Genomic DNA, 24,222 nt, shown 5'->3' on the forward strand with positions numbered 1-24,222 from the left:
GTACATATTCACTCCACCACAATTTATTAAAATCCAATTATGTGCCCGGCAAGCAGTGTTACGGACTCTGGGGTACAGCAGTGCACAAAACAGTTACCTTCTTGTGGAGATTACTTTCTAGTTGAGAAAGTAAACATTGAATAACTCAACAACTCTACATTCATTCTTAGAGATCAGAAGTGTGTGAAGGGAAAAGGTTGCCGCAGAAACTAAAGGGTAGAGGGTGCCCCATTAGTTTGAAATGTTAAAGAAGTTAACTCTTAAAAGGCTTCAGAGAAGCCAGCTCTGTCAAGATCTGAAGGAAGAACACCCAAGAAAAGGATAGGCATGTTCGAAAGCTATGAGGAGGGAATAAAATGTGGTGCCCTTGAAAAAGTGAGAAAGTAGGGTAGGGGGAAAAGCAGAAAATGAGATCCATAAGGCAAGGAGAGTCCTGATATCGCAGAGCCTTTCTGGGTCATCAAAAGTGCCATGAATTTTATTTGAAGTGTAATGGGTAGCCAGTGAAAAAGTTTAGACACGCAGGTAACAGGATCTGGTTTTATGAAACCACCCTAGCGGTTGTGTATACAATGAATTATATTGTTGTGTATACAGTAGTTCCCTGGGAGACAAGGAAGGATACAAAGCGACAAGTTGCTTTTGCAGCAACAGTGTAAGGAATGAAAGAGAGAAATGGACAAATTTAAGGAATAATTTGGACCTAGAGATGACAGCCTTGGGGATGGATTACATAAGGTGATAAAAGAAAATAAAGGTGTCAAAAATTACTCCTAAATGTTGGGCCTCAGCAAATAGTCACATAATGCAGCTGCAACAATTTCCAATGGTTGGCAAGAGTTGCCTCACCTTCTTTCAATGCCTATTCCTTTGCTTCTTTGTGACCAGGCCGCCTTGGTTCTCTCTGACCCTCTCCTCTCAGTTTCCATCAAGGGGCTCCTCTTTCTTTCCCTTTTCCTTAACTCTTTTGGCCCTTGATCTTATGCTACATTACAAGCTGGAAATCCAAAAGCATAAGGTGCTCAGGCAATTAACACATAGGAGTGAAGCTCACAAATAGAAACTATGAAGAAATGGAGTTCGTGGTCCCTACTCAACTCTAGATGATTTTTGCCAACCAGGAGTGCTGGGTTGGTGATGTCAGATCCTCTCATTTTTAATGATAAATCGATAAATATATATTATAGATAAATATACATATATGCACATAACTTTTCTTAGGTTTTAAATGTTGGTCACTAATTCAAATTTTGTTAAATTATTTTGGACCAAACAAAGCACATCTGCAGGCTACCAGTGAGGTGACTTTATTTACTCTTGTGGGACTACCATTTGTAAGCTGATAACTCCCAAGTCTGTCTCTGCAGCAAAGCTTTTTTAAAATTTCCTCCTCAAATACTCAAGCTTCACCTAGACATCCAGCTCTCATCTCAAATTTGACATTTAAAACTGAGTTCATCATCTACCCTCACCCTCAAATTTAATCTACTTAGTTATTTTTCTGTCTCTGTTAACAGTATCAACATCCACCAAGTCACCCACGCCTGAAATCCAGGATGATCCCAGACTTCTCTCTCTCCCTTATCCCACAGTCCAACCAAACATGTCCTGACCTTGATCTCCTCAAAATTTATCACATCTGTCCATCACCTCCATTCTTTACTGACCACTGCCTTTGATGAAGCATTTGTATCTCTCTTTGGGAAAATCACATAACCTTTCTGAACCTCTGTTTTTTCACCTGTAAAATGGGAGGATTGAGCTAATTGATTTCTAAAATCTGTTCCATTTATAAAATTCTGTCTTCTAAAGATACCAAACATATCACAATCACTGCCTAGAATTTTTTGTGGTTTTTGCCTGGCTATTTTAATACCAAGGATATTGTGACTAGGTTAACAGGGAAAAAGGACTTGATTAAAATAAGCAATATATAATGAAATTAACAAATAGCAAAAACTAGACACGGTTTTGCTATAGAATAAAAAAGATAGCTACTGGTTGGTAATATTGAAAACTTGAAAAATTGAGAAAAAAGACATGGCAAATAAAATTTCTCATTTATTAAATGTTGATGGGAAAACAAATTTTCTTGACAAAATTTAAATCTACAAGGTTTGTGCAGAAAAAAAAATTTGTCTTGGTTAACTAATTACAAAAGAAAGCTCGTAATATCAGAAGCTGTAATGGCTAGAACTTTTCATGAAAAAATACTGAATTATAACTTTAGTGTAAAGTTTATATGTAAAATAAACTGAAACTGATTCCAATGAAAATAATTTTGGTAAAACAGAAAAACAAACAAGTGTTACTATAATATAAAATCGAACATGGCATTTCGGTGGCATTAATAAAATTTGCCTTTTTTTATCTTAAAGAATTTAATATCTTATTTTAAAGATTTCAAGTAGAATTTTAAAACCTGGAGTTGAAGTTGAGAGTGTGATGATTTCTGATATTAACAGTTATTAGGAGTTATTGGTTTACATGCAAGAGTTTTCTCATTTTGGTACGCCTAGGTGGCTCAGTCACTTGAGCATCCAACTCTTGATTTTGGCTCAGGTCATGCTCTCATGGTCATAGGATTGAGCCCTGCACTAGGCTCTGCACTGGGCATGGAGCCTGCTTGGGAAGCTCTCCCTCTCTCTCCCTCTCTCTCCCTCTTCATCTGCCCCTCCTATCCACCCCCATCTAAAAAAAAGGTTAAAAATGTGTATTCATTTTGATGATTCAGAGCAAAAAAGAACTCAGAAAACTGGAAAAGTACTCACTTAAAACTTTGTACATGGCAGCTAACCAAGCTGCCTATAGCTAACCAGCTAACTATAGCCAAGACAACAAACCATTTTGTTTTGGTAAAAGCTATCTTGTTTTTCTGAGTTATTCCTGCATTACCAATCATGATCATGCTTCAGCCAACACTTCATATTGTTGTTTGTTACCCATAAGAATAAGAATAAAGATCCCCTTCCACTGTCTTTTTTCTTTCCACCTGTTTCTCATGTTACTATAGCATAAGTCATATTTTACAAAGTAACATTATGAAAAATGTAATATGTTTTTAAAGGAATAGATTTCTAGGATTTGACTCTGGCTTGTGTCAAATATGGTGTGTTCTGTGAAGACTTTTTGCACAGCAGTTAAGACTATAATTATGTAACTGCCATCTTTTCTACATTGAAAACGCTTTGGTTTAAATCTAGAAGATTAAAAACTCCTGATATTTTTATGTCAATTTCTCATATCTCAAAATGCATAGAAAAAGATACTTTTTAAGTCATTTATATTCTTCATACACAAATAGCAATGTGATAAATGTTTTCTTTTAGACATGATTTTGTAAAGGTCAATAAATTTTTCTTCTTCATAGAAATATAGATTAAAATGAAAATTTAAAGAATCAAACTTGCTGCCTTTTTTAAAGACTCTACCTCTAATGCTACATTTGTAGCTTCAGTCTTTAGATATTTTTAAATACACTATTTGTCTTTTGATAGAAAAGAATCCCTCAGTTTGTAAATCTGAAGTATCCAGGCCAGCAAACTGCAGGTAAAGCCCACCCACCCCTGATTTGGGCTTACCTGAACTTGTGTGTTACTGCTTAAAGATAAATATCAAAGGTCTATCAAGAAATTTCTTACAAAAAGAAAGTATTTTGATTGCATCCAAGAGTGTTCAAGAAGTTTATTTCTAATACTGCTATAATCCATTAAAAAAACCGTTTTCTAGAAAACACTGTTTTTTTATTAAAATTGTTGTTGTAGGTATAAGTCTGATTTAAATGTTTATGATCACATATACAAAATCATCACCCCACAGAATCAAAATGACAGAGTCAATATTTTATATTTATTCAGTAACTCTTGAAAATCTTTAGCTAGTCTTTTAGTTCTAAAACTCATATTTATGAGTATTTATTCATGCCACAAGCAGAGGTATTTCCTAAGTTCTGGAATATTTGAAGGACATGTAGCAGATATGCTTTTCATTAATGACTGTTTTTCCCCTTGAGGCTATCAGCCCATGAAATCTGTTCATATCCCCACTGTGATTTAGTGCATTGGAACATTTTCAAGGTAATTTCTGACTTGGCCGTCTGGGCAATGAGATGGAAGGGGAAGGCGGCTAAGTGCTCCTGGGATAGACTTTACCTTTCTAATAAAAAGATAGTCATAAAGGAAGAGGTAGCTGGGATGAGAACAAAGATACTGGAGTGTGGCAGCCATCTTGGTCCAGGATGGTAAGCCTAAGGATGAAAAGTTGAGTGCTTGGATGGCTCAGTCAGCTAAACGTCCAACTCTTGATCTCAGCTCAGCTCATGGCCTCATAGTTTGTGAGTTTGAGTTCCGCATTCGGGCTCGGTGCTGACAGCAGAGAGCCTGCTTAGAATTGTCTCTCCCTCTCTCTCTGCCCCTCCTCCATTTATGCCCTACCTCTCGAAATAAATAAATAAACTTAAAAAAAATAAAGTTAAAAGAAAAAAAGGATGAAAAGCCAATGTGCTGAGAAAGGAGGAGGAGAAAGAGAGTGGGACCCTGCGTCATTGCTGGCTTTGAGATATCTCTTTGGACTTATTAGTAAACAATACTGCTTCTGGTTTTTGACCATTAGTAAGGTTTGTTGTTGTTGCCTGTTGGTTGCAATCAATTTTTGTTGTGTGCAATTAAAAAAGAAGGTGTGGAAATAATTCCAGCATTTGGGGGTTGTGGATTTACCTCTTCACTCTTTTCTACACCAAACCCTCTCTTCCATATTTAAATAGTACTTCATACTGGTGCTTCTGCTGTTACTGCTGTCCTTGTTTTGTTTTGTTTTTAATATGTATTTATATATTTTTGAGAGAGACAGAGAGAGCGTGAGGGAGGGAGGGACAGAGAGAGACGGAGACAGAGAATCCCAAGCAGGCTCTGTGCCATCAGCACAGAGCCCAGCGCAGAGCTTGAACTCACAAGTTGTGAGACAATGACCTAAGCTGAAACCAAGAGCCAGACACTTAATCAACTGAGCCACTAGGCACCCATCTGTTCTGTTTTTGTTTTTGTTTTTGTCATTGCTACCATCTTACTCCCTGAATGTGCTAAATAAACCCTCCTCCACAATTTACTGTACCATACTCTAGATATGAACGATCTTTACAGTACCCCTTTTGCTTAGCTCTAATACCAGTGCAGTTTTTGATAAGGCATTACCACTATTTTAGGATGAACTATAAAGAGTTCATAGAAAGGAAATGGGTCTTTGTGTTCTCTAGAAGATAAACTTTGTGCTTTGCCTTGTTATAAGAGGCCCCTGGATTTCCGGTATGAACAGTCTACTAAAATCCCATCCACTAAAGGAAAATTCATAATTATTCCTGATTCTGTCACTACCTGCATGGCCCAAGCAATTAACTCAACTTCTCTGAGCTTGCATTTTCCTTATTTGTATAATGAAAGAATGTCACTAAATGATTTCACGCTTGTTGGTTTTTTTTAATTTCACATATCTACTTTTCTAACTTCCCCTAAATACCAAACATAGTTACATAAGCCTCTAAACTCTTAATAGAATTTCCTTAAGAATAAGGAAATTAGGAGTGCCTGGGTAGCTCAGTTGGTTAAGCGTCTGACTTCAGCTCAGGTCATGATCTTACAGTCTGGGAGTTCAAGCCCTGCATCGGGCTCTATGCTGACAGCTTAGAGCCTGGAGCCTGCTTCAGATTCTATTCCTCCCTCTCTCTTTCTGTCGCACCTCTGCTGGCACTCTCTCTCTCAAAAATGATAAATAAACATTAAAAAAATTTAAAGAATAAGGAAATTAGCCTAAATGCTGTCTGCCATGTCTCTGGCCCATTTAATGTCCACCCACATGTCACACCATAGGGAGAGAGCATGTTGGAACCCAGCCTGGGTTTCATGCCAGCATTTCCTAAGGCAGGAGTTGTGGCAAAAAGAATTCTCTTCAAAACTCCCTGTGGATTGGTTAGAGACAGGTGGGAGTGAATTTGTCAAAATATAAATGCAGGATATGAAATGTTTGCAACTTTTTCAAAGAAAAATCATACCAGAGTAGGATGGTTGGTAAATGAAAGTTAAATATAATGACTGGCGTGACAGCCATGGGCCACAGATCATCTCAGTGACTTGGTCAATACAGGTTGAAGAGATTGATGTATGTATACAGTCAATCCTCGAACAACATGGGTCTGAACTGTGTGGGTCCACTTACCACAGATTGTTTTCGATAAACACAGTTCAGTACTGTAAGTGAATTTTTCTCTTCCTTATGATTTTCTCGATAACATTTTCTTTTCTCTAGGTCACTTTATTGTAAGAATACAGTCTATATTACATATATAAATATATATTAATTGGTTATTTGTGTTATTACTAAGGCTTCTGGTCAACAGTAGGATATTAGTAGCTAAGTTTTGGGAGAGTCAAAGTTATATGTGTATGTTTTGACTGCACAGGATGGGGAGGGGGTCAGGGCCCCTAACTCCCATGTTGTTTAAGGGTTAACTATATAGTCATACAGCAGTCTAGGCCACAGATCTTATTGCTACATTGGTAGCTGATGTCAAAAGTAAACGCAGAAGAGAGCCTGTGGCTTAAAGTGACAGGGTCATTTATAAGGGCACTGAAACTGAAAATGATGCTCCTTTTACTAAAAATAAGAAATAGGGGTGCCTGAGTGGCTCAGTCAGTTGAACATCCAACTTCAGGTCAGGTCATGATCTCACAGTTTGTGGGTTCGAGCCCTGCAACAGGCTCTGTGCTGGAAGCTCAGAGCCTGGAGCCTGCTTCTGATTTTGTGTGTCCCTCTCTCTCTTCCCCTCCCCTGCTTATCTATCTGTCTCTCAAAGATAAATAAATGTTAAAAAAATTTTAAGAAATCAAAAGCACAGGAAGCAATCAAAATATTGTTACCAAAAAGGATGGAGTATGGTGAGTCCTAGAAAGAGAGTGGCATTCATGATAAAATATTCATTTTTACTAGAGAAGGAGACAACAGTTTTCAAGGATTTCAATGAAAGCACACACTAAAGTGGCTCAGTCATTGATGGCACAGAGCCTCTGGCTTCTAGAAAAGAAAGTCCCTTTACACTCACCTCTGGTGTCTCTTTACTTCTCCAGCACAGAAGTATGTATAGAAGTATGTTCAATGGAAAAGAGAGTATGTGAGACTTAGCATTGATACATCCCTTGCTACCTGGGTATGTGTCATAGATACATAGATATATTCGTTCTTCTTCTTTTCAGCAACATTGCCTGAGTGCTGCTGTGTATTAGGTACATTTCTGGGCTCTGAGGATACAAAGATGAAAATTATATCCTTGACATCAATGAACTTCCAGGCTATTGTAGAGATAAAAGTGGACTATTTCATTAGAGGTCGGAGCTCTGGAATTGTGTCCTAGGTGGGTTCCAAATAGCAAAGCCAGGATGTTAGATAAGACAAACCAGGACATGAAGATAGAATTAGGGAGGGGAGATGGATATTGAGAAACCAAGAAAACTGAAGACACAATCACATGCAAGAAGTCAAAGGAAGATAGCCTGGGTGTCCCTACCATGGGCTTTGTGGTTCACAGAATGGGAGAGACTAAGTGGTCTGTCAGCCTCAGGCCAGCGTGGGCAGCTGGCCTCAACATCCAGTTCTTACTGGTCCAGAAGGTGCTCAATATGTTTATTTATTAAAAGAACAGGTGGAGGCACCTGGGTGGCTCAGTCTGTTAAGCGTCCAACTTTGGCTCCGGTTGTGATCTCACCCTCCATGAGTCTGAGCCCTGCATGGGCTCTGTGCTGACAGCTCAGGGCCTGGAGCTACTTTGAATTCTGTATCCTGCTCTCCTTCTGCTCGTCCCCCACTCACACTCTGTCTCTGTTTCTTTCTCAAAAATGTGTAAAAACATAAAAATTTTTAATTAAATAAATAAATAATAAAAGAATGGATAAATGAAAGACAAGACTCATATGACTTTTGTGCCTTGTTTCTGGGATGCAGGAGAGCAGACACATGAAAAGATAAACATCCCCTATGGAGGGACTGATAAAAACCATATTCTATCTATATCCAGACATTGAGCCAACACAGCACAATGTAATACTTTATCCAGGCACAAACCCAATGATGCAGCTTTAGGAAGACACCAACAAAGCTCTCTCTGGTGGGGTCTCCTCACTAAGGACTGAGTCCTGGCAACCCAGGCAATCACCCTGTAGGAGACTTCCCCCACCTATCATGTTTATGCAGTTGGGAGCAACTTAATGCTGATCATCAATGATAGTCTTAAAAACAAACAGAATTGGGGTCTACTTACCCACAAAAAACCCCCACAATGATTCACAAGGCGTAGCAAAAATTTGTTTTTTCTCTCAGCCTCAAGAGATATATTTCTAAGAATCTGTGGTATTCAACCTGATTGAAAGCCCTTCCAAAATCACTAGTGTTTTTTTTTCTAGTTCCATTACTGTCAGTAATAACTGGTTTTTAAACCTACTTAAAATATAAACACTTCCATAAAAGGATTGATAAACACTAATCTCTTGTCTTGTAACAAAAGGTTACCACTGGCTAGATGCTTATATTAGTTGAGACTCTGATTTCAAGTATCATGTAAGGGAATGTATTATAAAAACACAGTAGTGACTCACAAAACCCAAAGGCAGGAATGCAGCGGGGTCAGAGAAACTATGGGAAGCCTGCAGAACTCTCTCTTTTCTCTTCTCTTATTTTCAAGTATTTCTGCTTAACTCTTTTTTATTTTCTTTTTAGATCCACTTTTTCTTGTTCTGCAGCCATGTAACAGGCAAAGATGGTCATCTCAGAATACTCAAATTTATATTTCTTCCTTCTAAGAGATAACAGATCTCTTAATTCCAATTCTAAATCACTGAAAGAAAGAACATGATTAAGACCATTTTAGGTCAAGCTTGTATCCCTAATCCAGTCATCTCTGGCCAGGGAACACAAACATCGCGGCTGAGTAGCCTTCTCTGGAAGAGGATGGAGAGAGAGAGAGAGATTCCCCTCCCCAAGTCTCATGTTTTATTGCCAGGAGTGTGAAAATACCCAACTCAGCAGATGAAGCAAATTCCTATGCTAATCATGCAAATTTTTAGATAAAATTTAGACACCTGGTGCTAGGCAACCATTGGCTTATCGTATAGCACTATGAGAATGTTGGCTTGCATAGAGGTCAACAGTAAGTCTTGGCAGCCGGACGGTACTGTTGCCTCCTATCCTTCACTGCACCCCCGGAAAGGCTTGATTAAAATCTCCAGATCACCAGATAAGATCCCAAATTAAATACTTGCATACCCCTTGGGCCGTATAGCAGTGGTATTCATTGTAAATAAGACCAACAAAAGCACGAGAATTTCAGAAAAGTTTCTTTTCACTAAGCATTGTTTTACTTCTGCTGCCGGGAAACTAATGTGATTAATCACATCACGGAGATCCATTGAGATTATACAGTCTGGCCTTTTTCTAAGTTCCTTCTCATAAGCCTCGGTCTCTTTTAAGTTATTAAAGCCTAATTTCAGAGGAAAATTTTTTTATTCTCGAGAATGGAAAAAATAGAATCAGTTGAGGAGAATCACAACCATTCTTTCTCTACCTATCTTTAGCCTTTCCAGAGGAAGGTACCCTGTGATGAAGTTGCATGTGGGACAACCTAAACCATTTCTCACCATTCTGATTGCCAGTGTTTGTAGATTTAAAAAAAATGGAGCTTTCTATTACCAAGTTTTAGAGAACAGGTGTCTAGGGATAGTCACACTGCAGAGGCTCTTGAGAGAGTCTTTTGAACACAGAAAAAATATTAACATGTCCCACCATATTGCCTATTCTCCATCAGTGTTTTTGGTTTTCATTCAGAGAAACTGATAATTCAATATTTTCTTCTGACTAAATTAAAAGAAGAGCAGACATGAGTCAGTAGTTTCATTGACTGAAATGCATTCAGAAAAGGCCAATGGTCAAAGCAGTTGTTGACTGTTAAGTTCCTCATTATGGGGGAATAGAGTAATATTTTGAAAAGATAACACAGTATAAAAGAAATTTCAAGTATTAAGCAATTTTTTCCTGATATGAAAATGAATGGATATGGGTAAGATATGAAACTGGCTTTTGATGAGATGGTTATGGTCGGATATTAATGTGGGGTCTGTGCTGTAGGAATAAGTGGCGAGTGGCTGTCTTTCCCTGTCCCAAGAAGTCTTCGTGTTCTGTATTTTATCTCCCTAGCCTCAGAATGTATTTTCTCTTGGAAAGCTGCAGTGTAAGGTGCCTGGACATCAACCCCCTGCCTCCAGTGAAGATAATGGGTGATGAGAGAATCAGGGTAGTGTAGGGTTGGAGGCAGAGCTGGCCCAAGCAAGGAGAAGAGTAGGAAGGAGAAGAGTTAAATGGTGAAAATTCAGGTTAGCCTATGGATATGGGCGCTGAGTAGCATGCCAGAAGGGACAGTATATGCAAAGATCCTGTGGCAGACAGGTACATCCAAGAAACTTACAGAAGAGAGGAGGAGAAAAGTAGGAAAGAAGATTTGAGTTAACAAGGAGGGTATCAGGGCTTACATGATCTTGTGCCTTATATTGATCTTTTTCCTGAAAATCATTTCCTGAAGGTAAAGCAAAACCATTGAAGAATTTTAAGCAGAGGAGTGATGCAATCACATTTGCCCTATAAGCATTTTATCTTTATGGTAGTTCTCTAAGGTAAGTACAATGGAACTAGCTCTAGGGAAGCTTAGCAACCTTGTAATCTTTACCACACACCCCAAATAAACATGTGTTCTTATAATGCAACAGTGTGCTTACAATGGAAATGTAGCATCTAGACAAGACCTTAAGCTCACCTTCCTAACACCCCTGGATCTGGAACTGCCACTAGGAGTACACTATTATTATTATTATTCTCCCAGATGAAGAAATCAAGGCTTAGAGAGTTGAACCAACTTGTTCAGGACCAAACAGTCAGTAATTTACAGAATGAGGATTTAAATCGAGGTCTGCCTGAACAGAGTTCTTGTAGCAGATGTGATTAGTGCTCCACCAATATCTCCTTGGCCCACCAGGAGGGTACCTACAGATAACCCCATCATGCCCACCTCTGAGGTCCCCTGCAGAAAGGGCCCCCCACACCCGCGTGGAATCTCCCTCTATGCCCCACAGGCTTCTTGGATATCTCTACATGAGGGTCTTCTCTGGTTACTGGCATCCATTTGACCTGTATACAGAAATTTAATTCATAAAAGTGACACTCAGCCAGTGAGGGCAAGAGTTGATAAATGAAAAGGCCCGCTTCCTCACCCCTCACTCAGATGATTCTGAGGTATGATATGCAAAGTCTCTCAGAGGGTCCCCGGCAGAAATTAGCCTCACTTGCCCACAGAGATAAGTTGATCAGTAATTTACTCTTTATTGGCCTTCCTCCCTCCTTAATTATCCTTTGGTGCTTGATCAGCTTTGGTATAAGTTACTTGCACTTAAATCCCACTCTCAAGGTCTGCTGTTGGGGGAACCCAAATTAAGACAGCTTGTAACCAGTACAGTAACTACTGCCTTCTTAATAGCAGTTGGAGAATTTCCAAAAACTTCCCTTATTTTGAGATCAATTTAATGAGCATTTAATGAGTACATGGCCCTGTACCAATGGGTACAAAGGAGCCATTTATGACTCATAACGGGTCCATTACTTTGGATATAAGGTGACAACTTCAAAGAGAGAAACAGAAATAAAGAATGGAAAGAGAAAGATGACAATTTTGCATGTAGGTGGCCCTATAAGGGAGTATGATAGAACAATAGTACTTATTTTCTAATATATTCCACTTTGCTCTGATTCCAGGACATTACATGTCTCCATCAGCAAAAATAATGTCACACTATTAAGAATTAGTAATATACACTCTTGGATGACATTACCCTATTAATTCTAGTTCTATCTCAGTTGAACACAAATGCTATTCAGTGTTTGGATGATTTATCAAGATATGAAGTAAAGCTTGCCAAATCTCTAGCTGCAGTCATAAATAATTTCACCATTTTTTATTTCACATTTTCTGTTTAAAAGACCTTATATTGGCAAACTTGTCATGGATGGGCTTTATGCCTCATATTATATTTTTAGCATGAACTATGATCTTTAAAAGTGGTATGCATTTGGTGGCTTTTCTAAAAGTACCTATGCAATGGCATAATATAGTGTCCTACTTGAATCTTTCACAAGGTTTGCAAATCTACGTTACTTTTGCAGACACAGTGAGGGTGGCTTTAGTCGTTCTTAGAAGGAACACCAGATGGCTTGACATGAGCTGTGCCAGCTTCCAGAGAGGAGTAGAGTTTACTTCACGGTTGATTGAAGACACATTGACTATTCCAGTCCTGGATTTCCACTGACTTCTGAACTTTGTTCAAATAAGACCCATGGCTTTAATTAAAGGAGCATCTGTGTAATTTTGTCTGTGTGTGAACACACAGAACTCTAGAATGTCCCAGCATATTGTCACCATTCCTAGTGTGCTGAGGTCCTAGGGAATTCTCTTATGTAGGGGAGGGCTTTTAAGGTACCTGGAATCAGAAGAAAACTATGGTCACCTTAAACTACTCAAAACTGTTGTCAATTCAATCTTGTCCAAAATACCAATTATAAGTGAGTCTTCAGAATGTTTAATGCCCTACAAGGAGCCAATCACTTGTGACCACCCTGGAGAGACTTTTTCTGGAATCAGTTTATATTGCAGCAAACCAAGGGTGAAACTACGTAGTCTCCAGTCACAAGAAAAGCATAGCATAAAAGGCAGGATGGGACAAGGGTGCAAAATCACAAGTTCAGTTGTTCTGAACCAGCCAAGGCAACCTCTCTAGATATCCCCAATCATTTGAGGAAAGAGGTAATGGTAGAAAAGAGGAGAGACAAAGATAATTCATGAAGATAGTGGAGTGGTAGGGGCATTGAAAGATTGCAAGGAATAATTGTTTGTTGATATCATACTTAACTGATTGACATTTCTAAGAAAGACACTATAAGTGATCATAGTTGAAATTTTGAAACAACTGAAAAGGGATGAAAAACCACGCATTAAGGAATGAAAAACTGTGTAGGTGACAACATGTACCAATGAATCAATATGAAAGGAGAGGTGGGCTAGGCCACACAGACAGCAAGGACTGTCACCACCAACTGAACACCAAATAGTTCACGGCATTATTTTTCTATCTTGATGAAAAATTTGCAATTTTTGCATTGTTACAGACCAACTACATCAGCAACTAACATTTTTTCAATGTGCATTGCCCTTTCCATGAACTTATTTTGATATTTTAGTTTCTTGACAATACGATCATGCCTCTAATAATTTACAAAAACAATCTCTCTTACTGTGAAACTGCCCAAGAGAAGCACCCCCCACATTTCCTTTCAACCCACATAAAACCATAATTATTTGTCACTATTTTTTAACAGCTTTATCACAGCATAATTTATATATGATAGACTGTACATATTTTTTAAAGTGTAAAGTTTGGTATTTTTTGATACTGTGTACACCTGCAACATCCTATCATCCCAGAAAGTTCATCCTGTCCCTTTGTGATCCTCTCTTCTCTCACACTCCTCCACCTCACTAGGCAACCACTGATCTTTTTTATTTTTTTGTCACTATCGATTGTGTGCATTTTCTAGAACTTCACATAAATGGAATCCTACAGTATGTATTCTTTCTTGGTCTGGTTTCTTTGACAACATTATTTTGGGATTCAGCCATGTTGTAGTGTGTGTCAGTAAGGTTGACCTATAAACATTTCAGGAGTTATGGGCACTCATCCCTAAAACTTACCTACTGATAGCCTACTGTTGATTGGAAGCATTAGTGATAACATACACAGTTGATTCAGACATATTTTGTATATTTTATGTATTATATACTATGTTCTTACAATAAAGTAAACCAGAGAAAAGATGATGCTATTAAGAAAATCATAAGGAAGAGAAAATACATTTATGGTATGGTACTATATATATATATATTTTTTAAAAAATCCACATGTAAGTGGACCAGCACAGTTCAAACCCCTTTTATTCAAGGGCAAATTGTAATTCCTTTCCTTTAATTTACATAGAATTGCATTGTATGGATATACCACAATCTGTTTATCCATTCACCTATTAATGGACATGGCATTGTTGTCAGTTACTAGTTATTACAAATAAGGCTGTGACAAACATTCACATACAAGTCTTCGTGTAGACATATGCTTTCATTTCTTTTGGGTAAATACATAAGAATGGAATATCTGTATCACATGTTTGTTTTTTAAGACAAAAACATGATCCATTAGACAAAATAAAATTGACAAATTGGATTTTAGCAAAATTAAGAACTTATGCTGTTTGAAAAGCGCTTTACAATAATGAAAAGGCAAGTCACACACTAGAGAAATATTTTCAAAGGATATATCTGATAAAGACTTATGCAAGAATATATGAAAAGTGCTCAATAATAAGGAAACAACCCAACAGAAAATGGCCAAAAGATTTGGATCCTGGGGGATCCTGGGTGGCTCCTATGGTTGAGTATCTCACTCTTTTTGATTTTGGCTCAGGTCATAATTTCACTCATGGTTCTTTGGATTAAGTCTTGCATCGGGCTCTGTACTGATGGTGGTGAGCCCATTTGGGATTCTCTCTCTCTGCCCCTCCCCTCCTCTCTATCTCGTTCATGCTCTCTCTCAAAATAAATAAATAAACTTAAAAAAAGAAAATAGGCAAAAGATTTCAACAGACACTTCATCAAAGAGGATATATGGATGGCAAATGTGTGCATGGAAATATGTTTGATAATCATTAGTCAGTTTTGATATCAATATGTTTGAGATCATTACAGACATGTAAATTAAAATCACAACCTTATACCACTGCAAATTTACTGAAATGGCTGAAATTCTAAAAAACCTGACCATACCAAATGTTGGTAAGGATATAGAGGAACTAGAATTCTTATACACTATTGGTGGCATTTAATTTTTTTTTTGCATGTGTATATCTAATTTTTCAGGCATTTTAGGTAAGTTCCCACATGGTATTGATTATTGGTCTGTGGTGCCATACTTTGAGTTGCACTATAATAGAATATATGCAAATAATTAAGGATACACAGCTAGAAAACCCAAAGAAAATCTTAATCCTAAAAAAATGAATAAAAGAAATAAAATGTAATCATAATACATTATTTGGCTCTGCAGTGAGTATATGTATGGTTGTATCAGTCTACTTAGGCTGCTATAACAAAATACCACAGAGTGGGTAACTTTAGCAACATATATTTATTTTTCAAAGGTCTGGAGGATGGGAAGTCTAAGATCAAGGTGCCTTTAGACTTTGTTCTTGGTAAGAGCTCTTTTCCTGTCTTGCAGACAGCTGCTTTCTCACTGTATCTTCACATGATGAGAAGAAGGGGGGAGGGAGAGAAAAGGGGAGCAGGGAAAGAGAGACAGAGAGAGAATGAGCAGTCTGGTCTCTCTTCCTCTTCCTCTAAGGGCACTAATCCCATGTGGGGCTCCACCTTCATGACCTCATCTAAACCCAAGTACCTCCCAAGGCCCCCATTTCCAAACAGCATGACATTGGAGGTTAGGGCTTCAACATATGAATGTTGAAGGACACAATTGATTCCATAGAACTGATGACAATGATGCAAACACGTGATTATTGATTTCCCTAAAAGTAGTAATAAACCAGAAGGGCAGAATGAAAATAGTGGGACAGAAGTTAAATCTCCACCCATTAAAAGAAACTCAATATATAATGCCAAAGATTGAAATAGCATAATATGGCTATTTTTTAGTGACATGAAGGTAGCCATTCGAGTAATGGCTTCTCCTTACTCTTGGTTCTAAGGAGTGAGTGGATCTAGGGTTCAGGAGAGGGCATGACAGAAGTCTAATATTTTTTTTATTATCAATCTTTTAGTATTATTTGACTTTAACATTGTCTGTATGTTCTTTGCTTAAAATAAAAATAGATTTGAAAACACAGGTATTTTACTCAGTTTGGTGGTTTTGAGTAAAGTTGAGCCTTTTCCAGTTCATTGTTTTACCGAAGGGCAGGGAGGGCTGAATGAGGTTTTTCAGAATAATTAAACCAACTAAATATGGAAAATCATTCTTTAATTAATTAATCAACAAATCTAACTATTGGAGCTATAAGCACCATATAAACCCCAAGACTAAGGTTGTCAGGTTAAGCAAACAAAATGAGTTTGTCCCATGTGGTATTTGAAACATAACTCTACTAAAGGATTATTTATTGTTTACCTGAAATTTAAATTTAAATTGGCATCAAGTATTTTATCTAACAAACCTAGCCAAGAAATACATGATTCATGAAAATTGCTAGAATAGAGCACAGTGGGGATAGGAGGTGAAAGATTTTTCATTTACTCCATGGAGGTGATCCAGGATTGAGCTCAAAGTATTTCTGGGTTGAGATCCTGGCATCGCCATATACTTCTTTCCTTTGTCTACTATGTCTTCAGAGCCTTCCATAAGTAATTTTACCAAATGTTCTTATAAGAGGAAATGGTCAGGTTGTAATCCTTGAAAATGAATCTTGGCCATCAGAAAAGTGACAACTTCTGAGAGCCAAGAAATGTAGCAAGTGTACATTTCTGTTATTATTATTTTTTTTTACTTCATCCCAAAAGTACAGCATTGTAGGCATTCTGAGCAGAAGCAACTTCGATCTGTGGTTTTATATTTTGTTGTCCAGTTGTGACCTTATATCAGATTATTCTCTTCTGGGCATGCCTGGGTGGCTCAGTCAGTTAAGCATACAACTCTTGATCTCAGCTTAGGTCATGGTGTCATGGTTTGTGAGATCAAGCCCCGGTCGGGCTCTGCACTGACAGGATGGAGCCTGCTTGGGATTCTCTCCCCCTTGCTCTCGGTCCCTCCCCCAGGGAGTCTCTCTAGACTCTCTCTCTCTCAAAATAAATGAATAAACATTTTTTTAAAAAGATTATTCTTTTTGTAAATGTAAAGAAAAATTTTAATTATATATGGAAAACTTAAAACTTAAAACACAAAAGTAAAGGGAATAGTTTAATAAACCTCTGTGTATCCATCATCCCAACAACAATCAACTTGTGGCTGTCTTTCTTCATTTTAATTCCTACTCTTTATCCCTCCCCGGTTATTGTGAAGTAAATTCCAGACATCACCTAATTTCATCTGTAAATATTTCAGTATGTACTTCTGACATACAAGGACTTTCCCTTTTAAACATAACCACAATGCCCTCATCACACACACTCCAAAATCAACAATTATTCCAAAAAAAGGCACTTTAAATAAAATTTGCTGGATGAAATAGAAATGCTCTCCCAGGACGTTAGCCAACAGAAACCTTTCTGGTATTAATTAAACAATGTGGACAAGCTCAAATACCATTCTGTTACCACTTCAGAGGTAAATTCAAGCACTCCAATCAAGTATTCAAATAGCTTGCCATTTTTCAAAGAAATATTACTATTGTTCACTCACTCATTGGTTCAACACGTATTTACTGAAGGGCCATCTTGCTAGGTGCAGGATACCAAGATCGACAAGATCTGACCTTTGCCCTGAAGCCGGTGGAGTATGCAGGTTTACATCTAAGTACATGTGATTCAAAGCAGGAGGAACCAGGCGAGAATGAGGGTACACATAGCTTGAGCAATCAGCGTTCTGAAGAATGTGTGCCTCTTCTGAAGTAGCAGAAGAAGGCTTTTTACTGGAGGAATGAATGTGAACAAAGGCATAAAGAAGACAAAATCTGGGGCGCCTGGGTGGCTGAGTCAATTAAGGATCCGACTTCAGCTCAGGTCATGATCTTGTGTTCATGAGTGCCAGCCCTGCGTGGGGCTCTGTGCTGACAGCTCAGAGCCTGGAGATCCTACTTCAGATTCTGTGTCTCCCTCTCTCTCCACCTCTTCCCCAGCTTGTGTGTGTGTGTGTGTGTGTGTGTGTGTGTGTGTTGTGTGTGTGTGTGTGTGTGTGTGTCTCAAAAATAATATTTAAAAAATGTAAAAAAAGGAAGACAAAAATCTTCTAAATTATTTATTCTTCAAGAACAAAGACTAGTTCTTCCATCTTTGCAAATCTGCTGCTCTGGCCTGTGACACCTAGCACAGTATCTGACACGCAGTGGCTATTCAACTAAAATTTACTGAAGAAATGAATGTAAAATTCATTTTTCCCCAAGGGACTATTAATATTAACTTTCAGCCAATCCAAAAACTCCTACATGATATTTTATTGTTTTCATACACAAAGACTATGCCATAGAAACCCTGCAACCACTATTGGGAAGAAGTAAGCATTGTACTGTTTTACAATAAGGGATGGATTGCACTGAACACTTTTAGAAAGATACTGCTTTCCTTAGACTCTGAGTTCTTTCAGAGGCCGAAGCAGTTAGTGAATTTTTGCTGATCTCCTTTATTAGTTTAAGAGATGATCAAACCATCAGCTTCCCCAGCTGTCATGACCTGCCCACTGACCTTCTAATGAGCAGATACGAAATTTGCTTCCCTGACTTTTTTCTCTGAAAATAAAAGTCAGGGTGAAGGCTTGCTAATCACATGACTGAAATTTATTTCCACAAAAAGGATTTTTCAGGTGTGTGTTTGTGTGCGTGCCTATGTGCATGTGTTTGCATGTAGGGTTTGGATATAGTTCTAAATTAAAACTTAAATAGCTATCTGTGATCATTACACAGGGACTGTACTGTCCTGAGTAAGGTTTAATCCCATCTGTTCCGTAGGAGAAAAGATCTGCATATCTACCAGCTGGCCAGGCACGAAGTAAATTTGTATGGACTTATTTTCCATATCATTTTGTTTATTTACATAGACCCGATTAGACCCTTTTAAAGGCTTAATTTAGTGTGGCTGCTGCAGACAGCTAGTTTACACCAAGTCCTGCTTGGCAAGACTTGAAAGCAAATAGTAAATGGTGTAAACAATTGTATGTGATTATACACTGCCAAATAATGTGCATCTGGGAAGACAAACAAAACTTACTAAACAGACAACAACTGGCTGAGGTAAATATCAAATACGTTAACTCTACAAAATACAGGGCTGGATTTCGTCAAAGTCTTATTAACTCAGCACAGCTGGATTAAAATAAAAAGCATTTAGACTTAAAAGCAGGAGATCCCCAAGTTAGAAAGTCTGGATTCTGTTCCTGTCTCCATCACTAATTCACTAAGTGACATTGATTATTACTTTGATTTTTGTTTGAGTTTTCCCATCAATGGCAAGGGAATTTCAGGGCTGTTCCTGACAGTATAGGAGAATGGTCGCCATATGCCTTCCCTGGAAAGGCACAAAAGAGAACTGCAGTCTGGTCACCTCCCAATTTATCTTGCAATTACTGAGACCTTGAAGTCCCCTAGAAATTGAATTGGCCTAGGCAAAAATTGATGAAGGAGATGACACTTGCAAGTTAGGTCACCACCATGGCCATGGCAGACTTTGAGGATGAGGCAACAGTAGTTACTCCCAACCCGCTCTGCCTCTGAGTGCATATAGGAAAAGGAAGCAGAAAGTGGAGGAGGCTGTGGCAGCCCTGAGATGTGTAGTCATGCAGAGCACTTGTCCTGTCTCTACAGAACCAGAGGCTTTGGAACAATACATGGTCAGAGCCATCTCTGAGCGTTTTTAATAGGACTTGCTTCAACAACAAAGCATTGTTGATTAATTCTTTGCCTTCATTTATCTACTCTTGTTCCTTTCCTGCCCGGTGCTCTGAAATGTCATCCACCTCACACCCCAGCATTCCCACTATTCTTAGATCAAAGAGTTCAACTTGGCTGCACAAAAGGATCATCCAAGATTCTTTTGGATGTTGGGTGCCAGGGTGGCTTAGGCAGTTGAGCATCCAATTCTTCATTTTGGCTCAGGTCATGATCCCAGGATTGTGGGACTGAGCCCCGCATCAGGCTCCAAGCTTAGCCCGGAGCCTGCTTAAGATTCTCTCTCTCTGCCCCCCTGCCCTGTGGGCTTTCGCTCTCTCTCTAAAAATAAAAAAAATAAAAAACAAACCAACAAAAACCCAATGTCCAGGCCTGTACCCCAGAATCTCAGACAGTGAGACCACAGTGTTAGTATTTTTTAAGTTCCTTGGGTGCTTACAAAGCACAACCACATTGAAAAACCCTGAACTAAAGGCCCAAATGGCTTATCGTAATGTAAAGCAGTGTGCTGCTTACCTTGGAGATTCTCTTGAGGAGACAACACTGATAATGATTTTAAATGTCACATTTGCCAAATGCAACAGTCCCCTTCTCCAACTGCTTCCATCTCAATCCAAACCACTAGCATCTCTCTCCTCTACTGCAAAGGTATCTCTATTTGCACAGCACCCGCCGTGAGCCTGAAGTATAAAGCTGATCACTTATCATCCTGCTAATAATCTTTCACACTTAGAATAAAATCCAAGGTTATGACCACAGCCAATCGGCCCTAAGTGATTAACTCCTGCCTCTTTCTCTCTAGCTTCATTGCCTCCTGCTCTGCAATTTACTTAATTGTCTGCAGCCTCTGTGCTATGCCTTTGACATGCTGAGTACATTCTCATCTCTGGGCCTTAGCTCTTGCTCTTTCTTCTACTTAGCACCTTCCCTCCCATATATATATATATGGCTTCAGTTTGTTCATTCAGGATTTTACTCCTTACTAGATACTTTTTCTTTACTATATCTACTGCAACAAACACCTCCCTTCATTTTGGCCCTTTATCCTGCTATATTCTTTTTCATGGCTTATACCACTCCCAGAAACCATATTACTTGCTAGTGTATCCATTTCCCTCCTAGAAAATGTAAGCTCTAGGAGGACCAGGAGTTGGCTTTGTTTGGCTGTAACCTAATATCAGAAATAGTGCCTGGAACATGGTAGGCACTCAAAACATGATGAATGAATGAATGAATGAATAGGTAAATATCCCCTACGTTTTTCTAGTCTCATAGTCAAATATATCAGAATCATGACTCTATCTCAGGAAGAGACTATTTAGGTCAACCAGGTTTCTCAAATAAAACAACATGTGGATGCATTTTTGCTCTAATTTAATTTGAAACTTGTTTCCCCAGATCTCACCAGCCCATAAATATAAGCCACATAAGACGTCAATAAAAATTTATTTTTATTGGGACAGGTGATTGTTCCAAACTATGCCTGTCAGATTTAGCAAATAAATTATAAGTTGTCCAGTTAAATTTGAATTTCTATTAAATAATGAATAAGTTTTTAGTATCAATATGTCCCATGCAGTTGGGAGCATAGCACACTAAAAAATTACTTGTTGCCTTTCTGAAATTTGGATTTGATTTGGTGCCCTGTATTTTATATGACAACCTTAATCTAAAATGCGATGGAATTTGTTTTAATACAGGAGCAAATATGGACTCAGATAACCTGGGTTTGAATCTTAGTTCAGCCACTTAGTTCTGCGAGCTTGGGGAAGTAGTTTGACTTCATCAGGCTGTAATCTTCCCAATTCTAAAATGGGGATACTAATAATATCTATTTTTATGGTTATTATGAAGGTTAAAATTTAAAATGATCTAAATCACTTGCCATAGCACCTGGCCAGTAATGAACACAAATAATATTACTGTCATCATTACCACATGCAGGGGCATCAACCATCTCAGATTTTTCCAGGATTGAGGACTTTTCTGGGATGTGGAACTTCCAGTGCTAAACTTGAGGAAGTTCCAGGCAAACCATCTTAGCAGATGTTTAGAAAAAGTTAGGTACTGTTATACTATTGTACTTACTTTAAACTTCAAGTAACATATGAACACTGTTTTCTGTCAATACCAAGAAATACCAGGCTGCAATGGAAATTGTTCTGGCTTATATTTCAAAAAGCAAATTTATTCCTACTAACCCTAGTCACATTTAGATCTCCATTACTGGAAAGAGATGTGTGTGAGTTCTACATATTTAGAAGATTGCTCAAGGGGGACCATTGAGTGTTGATGAATACACTTTGAAACCATTAACAATTAAAATGGGGCATTTGACTGCCAAAAGTTCTGTGCATTTGTAGTTTGGTCCTTTGTTCCCTGCATCAGAATACCTGGGAGGGGAGGGGTAGTTTCACAGGTGAAGTGGTGTTAATTTACACAAATACCATGATTGAAGAAGCAAGGTTTAAAGAGGTTATATCTTGAAACTCTTAGACCAGAAAAATGAGTAGAAGGCTAAAACTCTCTGTTATGGCCCCCAATCAAATAGGTGCCTCTTTGAGTTGGTGTTTGATAATATAGTTGACTTTGGAAAGGAATACATCCCTTTGGCAAGGACCAAGAGTAAGAGTGGTCACCTCTGTGCATTGGATTTCCACTTCGAGAGCTAGTGTCAGTCAAAGCACAGAAGACGTGGTGGGGGTTTAGGCTACATCTTGGTGCTATAATGGAAAGGCTGTAGCCAACAGAAGGTGGGGAGCAGGAAGTGGGGAGAAAGGAGACAAGCCCCGATTATGCAACATCCTCATCTTATAAAAGGGAAGTTGCTGGAAGAAGAAGTAGAGATTCAAGTATGCTATTTATTATAATAATATTTAAGTATAGTATATTATTTATAGTTAAACAATCACACACAGAAGATCTGATAATTATCAACTAACTCTCAAGCACTAAAAAAGTAGAAGGAAGAGATGGGAGAGACAAAAGTCAACTGGAACATCATCTTTCTTACCAGAGTTAGTAAGTCTCATGTTAAATTAAGAAATAAGCATGAAATACAGAGTTGTTAGATAAACTGCCAGAAGAACTAAACGCAGAAATCTCACTTTATATTTTCAATGACTGGAGCAGAATGAAGGGGGCTTTGGGGAAGACTACTGATTTTATCAGGACCTGCTCTGTGTCACTCACTGTCATGGGCACAGACTGATAAAAAGTCAAGAAAAAGATAATGCTGTTGTGGCACAAAGATGTGGTCATCCTGTTCTCTTTAGGGAAAAGTGAGCAATATCGTCAGTGGCATCTCTTTGGTGAGCTTTCAGAAAATTAAATTAGAGTTGTTTACATTTGTTTTGTGCTTCGAGGGCCTTAGAAACTACTTGGCAAAGTTCAAACTACTTATCAAAGAGATATTTCAGAACCAGGAATGAGGAGGGGAGAAAGAAGGAAAGAAATAAGTTCAAGGTCACTTCCTTGGTGCCATCAGTAGCAGAAATAGCTCCCACCAGCTTTAAATGTCAAGAACCTTACAACTGACCCAAGTGCTTGATACACTTGGGGAAAAACATTCTATCATGTGTCACCCATCCTGGTCCTCCTGGCTTCCTCTTGTTCTCATTCTCTGCCTCTCTATACCTAGACCTTGTGTATTTGGCACTAAGCAATTTGCAGATTTTCATTTCTTTTCACTTTTCATCTGTATCAAATTTTTTTCAGGCATGCAATATTATCTTCAGTGGGTCACTTATCAGCTGCTGCATTTAAGAAGGACATGCCATCTGCATGGGGAAGATGATTTAAAAAAAAACCTGGAGCCTTTGGTCTTAGCGTCAAATCAACATTCCTCGTTCTGAGTGTGTTCACTGCCAGAGAGGATAAGAATAAATCCCTCCCTCCAGCTGTTTGGTGAGTACAAATAAGCTTGGGTTGGGAGTGGAAGACTCCTGCTTTGCTCTTCATTTTTCTTTCTGACTTGAACTTGCATTTTCCTTCCCAATCGAGAGCTGTGATGGTTCAGCCTACTCATGTGAATTAAAAGCCTTCCTTGCATGAAGGAGTTCCTCTTAGGGTTACAGAATCATGTCAAGCTCAGATGCATTTGATAAGAGACACTTCTCCAATCACTGTCAAATTGCCTTCTTTAGAACTCGCTGTCTTTCCTTCAGTCAACTGTTCTCATTCAAGGATTTTTTCCCAGCACTGACTAGTTTCACACTGTCCTGGGACAGCATGTGTTCACAAAGAGCTGACAAGTAAGGGTTGGGGGCAGTGTGAGCCTCCAATGTAGGAAGCCAGGTGGGGGACACCTGTCTCTCTCCCCCACCCCTGGAAACTTTGAGCAATACAGACACTAAGCCCTCACAATTGTTGCTGTGGCATTGAACTGTGGTGGCAACGACAGTTGTGACTTCATTGAAGAAGGCAGAACAGCTGGCAAGGCCTAGTGGGTGTGCTCCTAATTTGTGTGCCGATAGCTTTGTAGTTCACAATGGGTTC

This window comes from Suricata suricatta, chromosome 13 (assembly GCF_006229205.1).
Source record: "Suricata suricatta isolate VVHF042 chromosome 13, meerkat_22Aug2017_6uvM2_HiC, whole genome shotgun sequence".
Lineage (NCBI taxonomy): Eukaryota > Metazoa > Chordata > Mammalia > Carnivora > Herpestidae > Suricata > Suricata suricatta.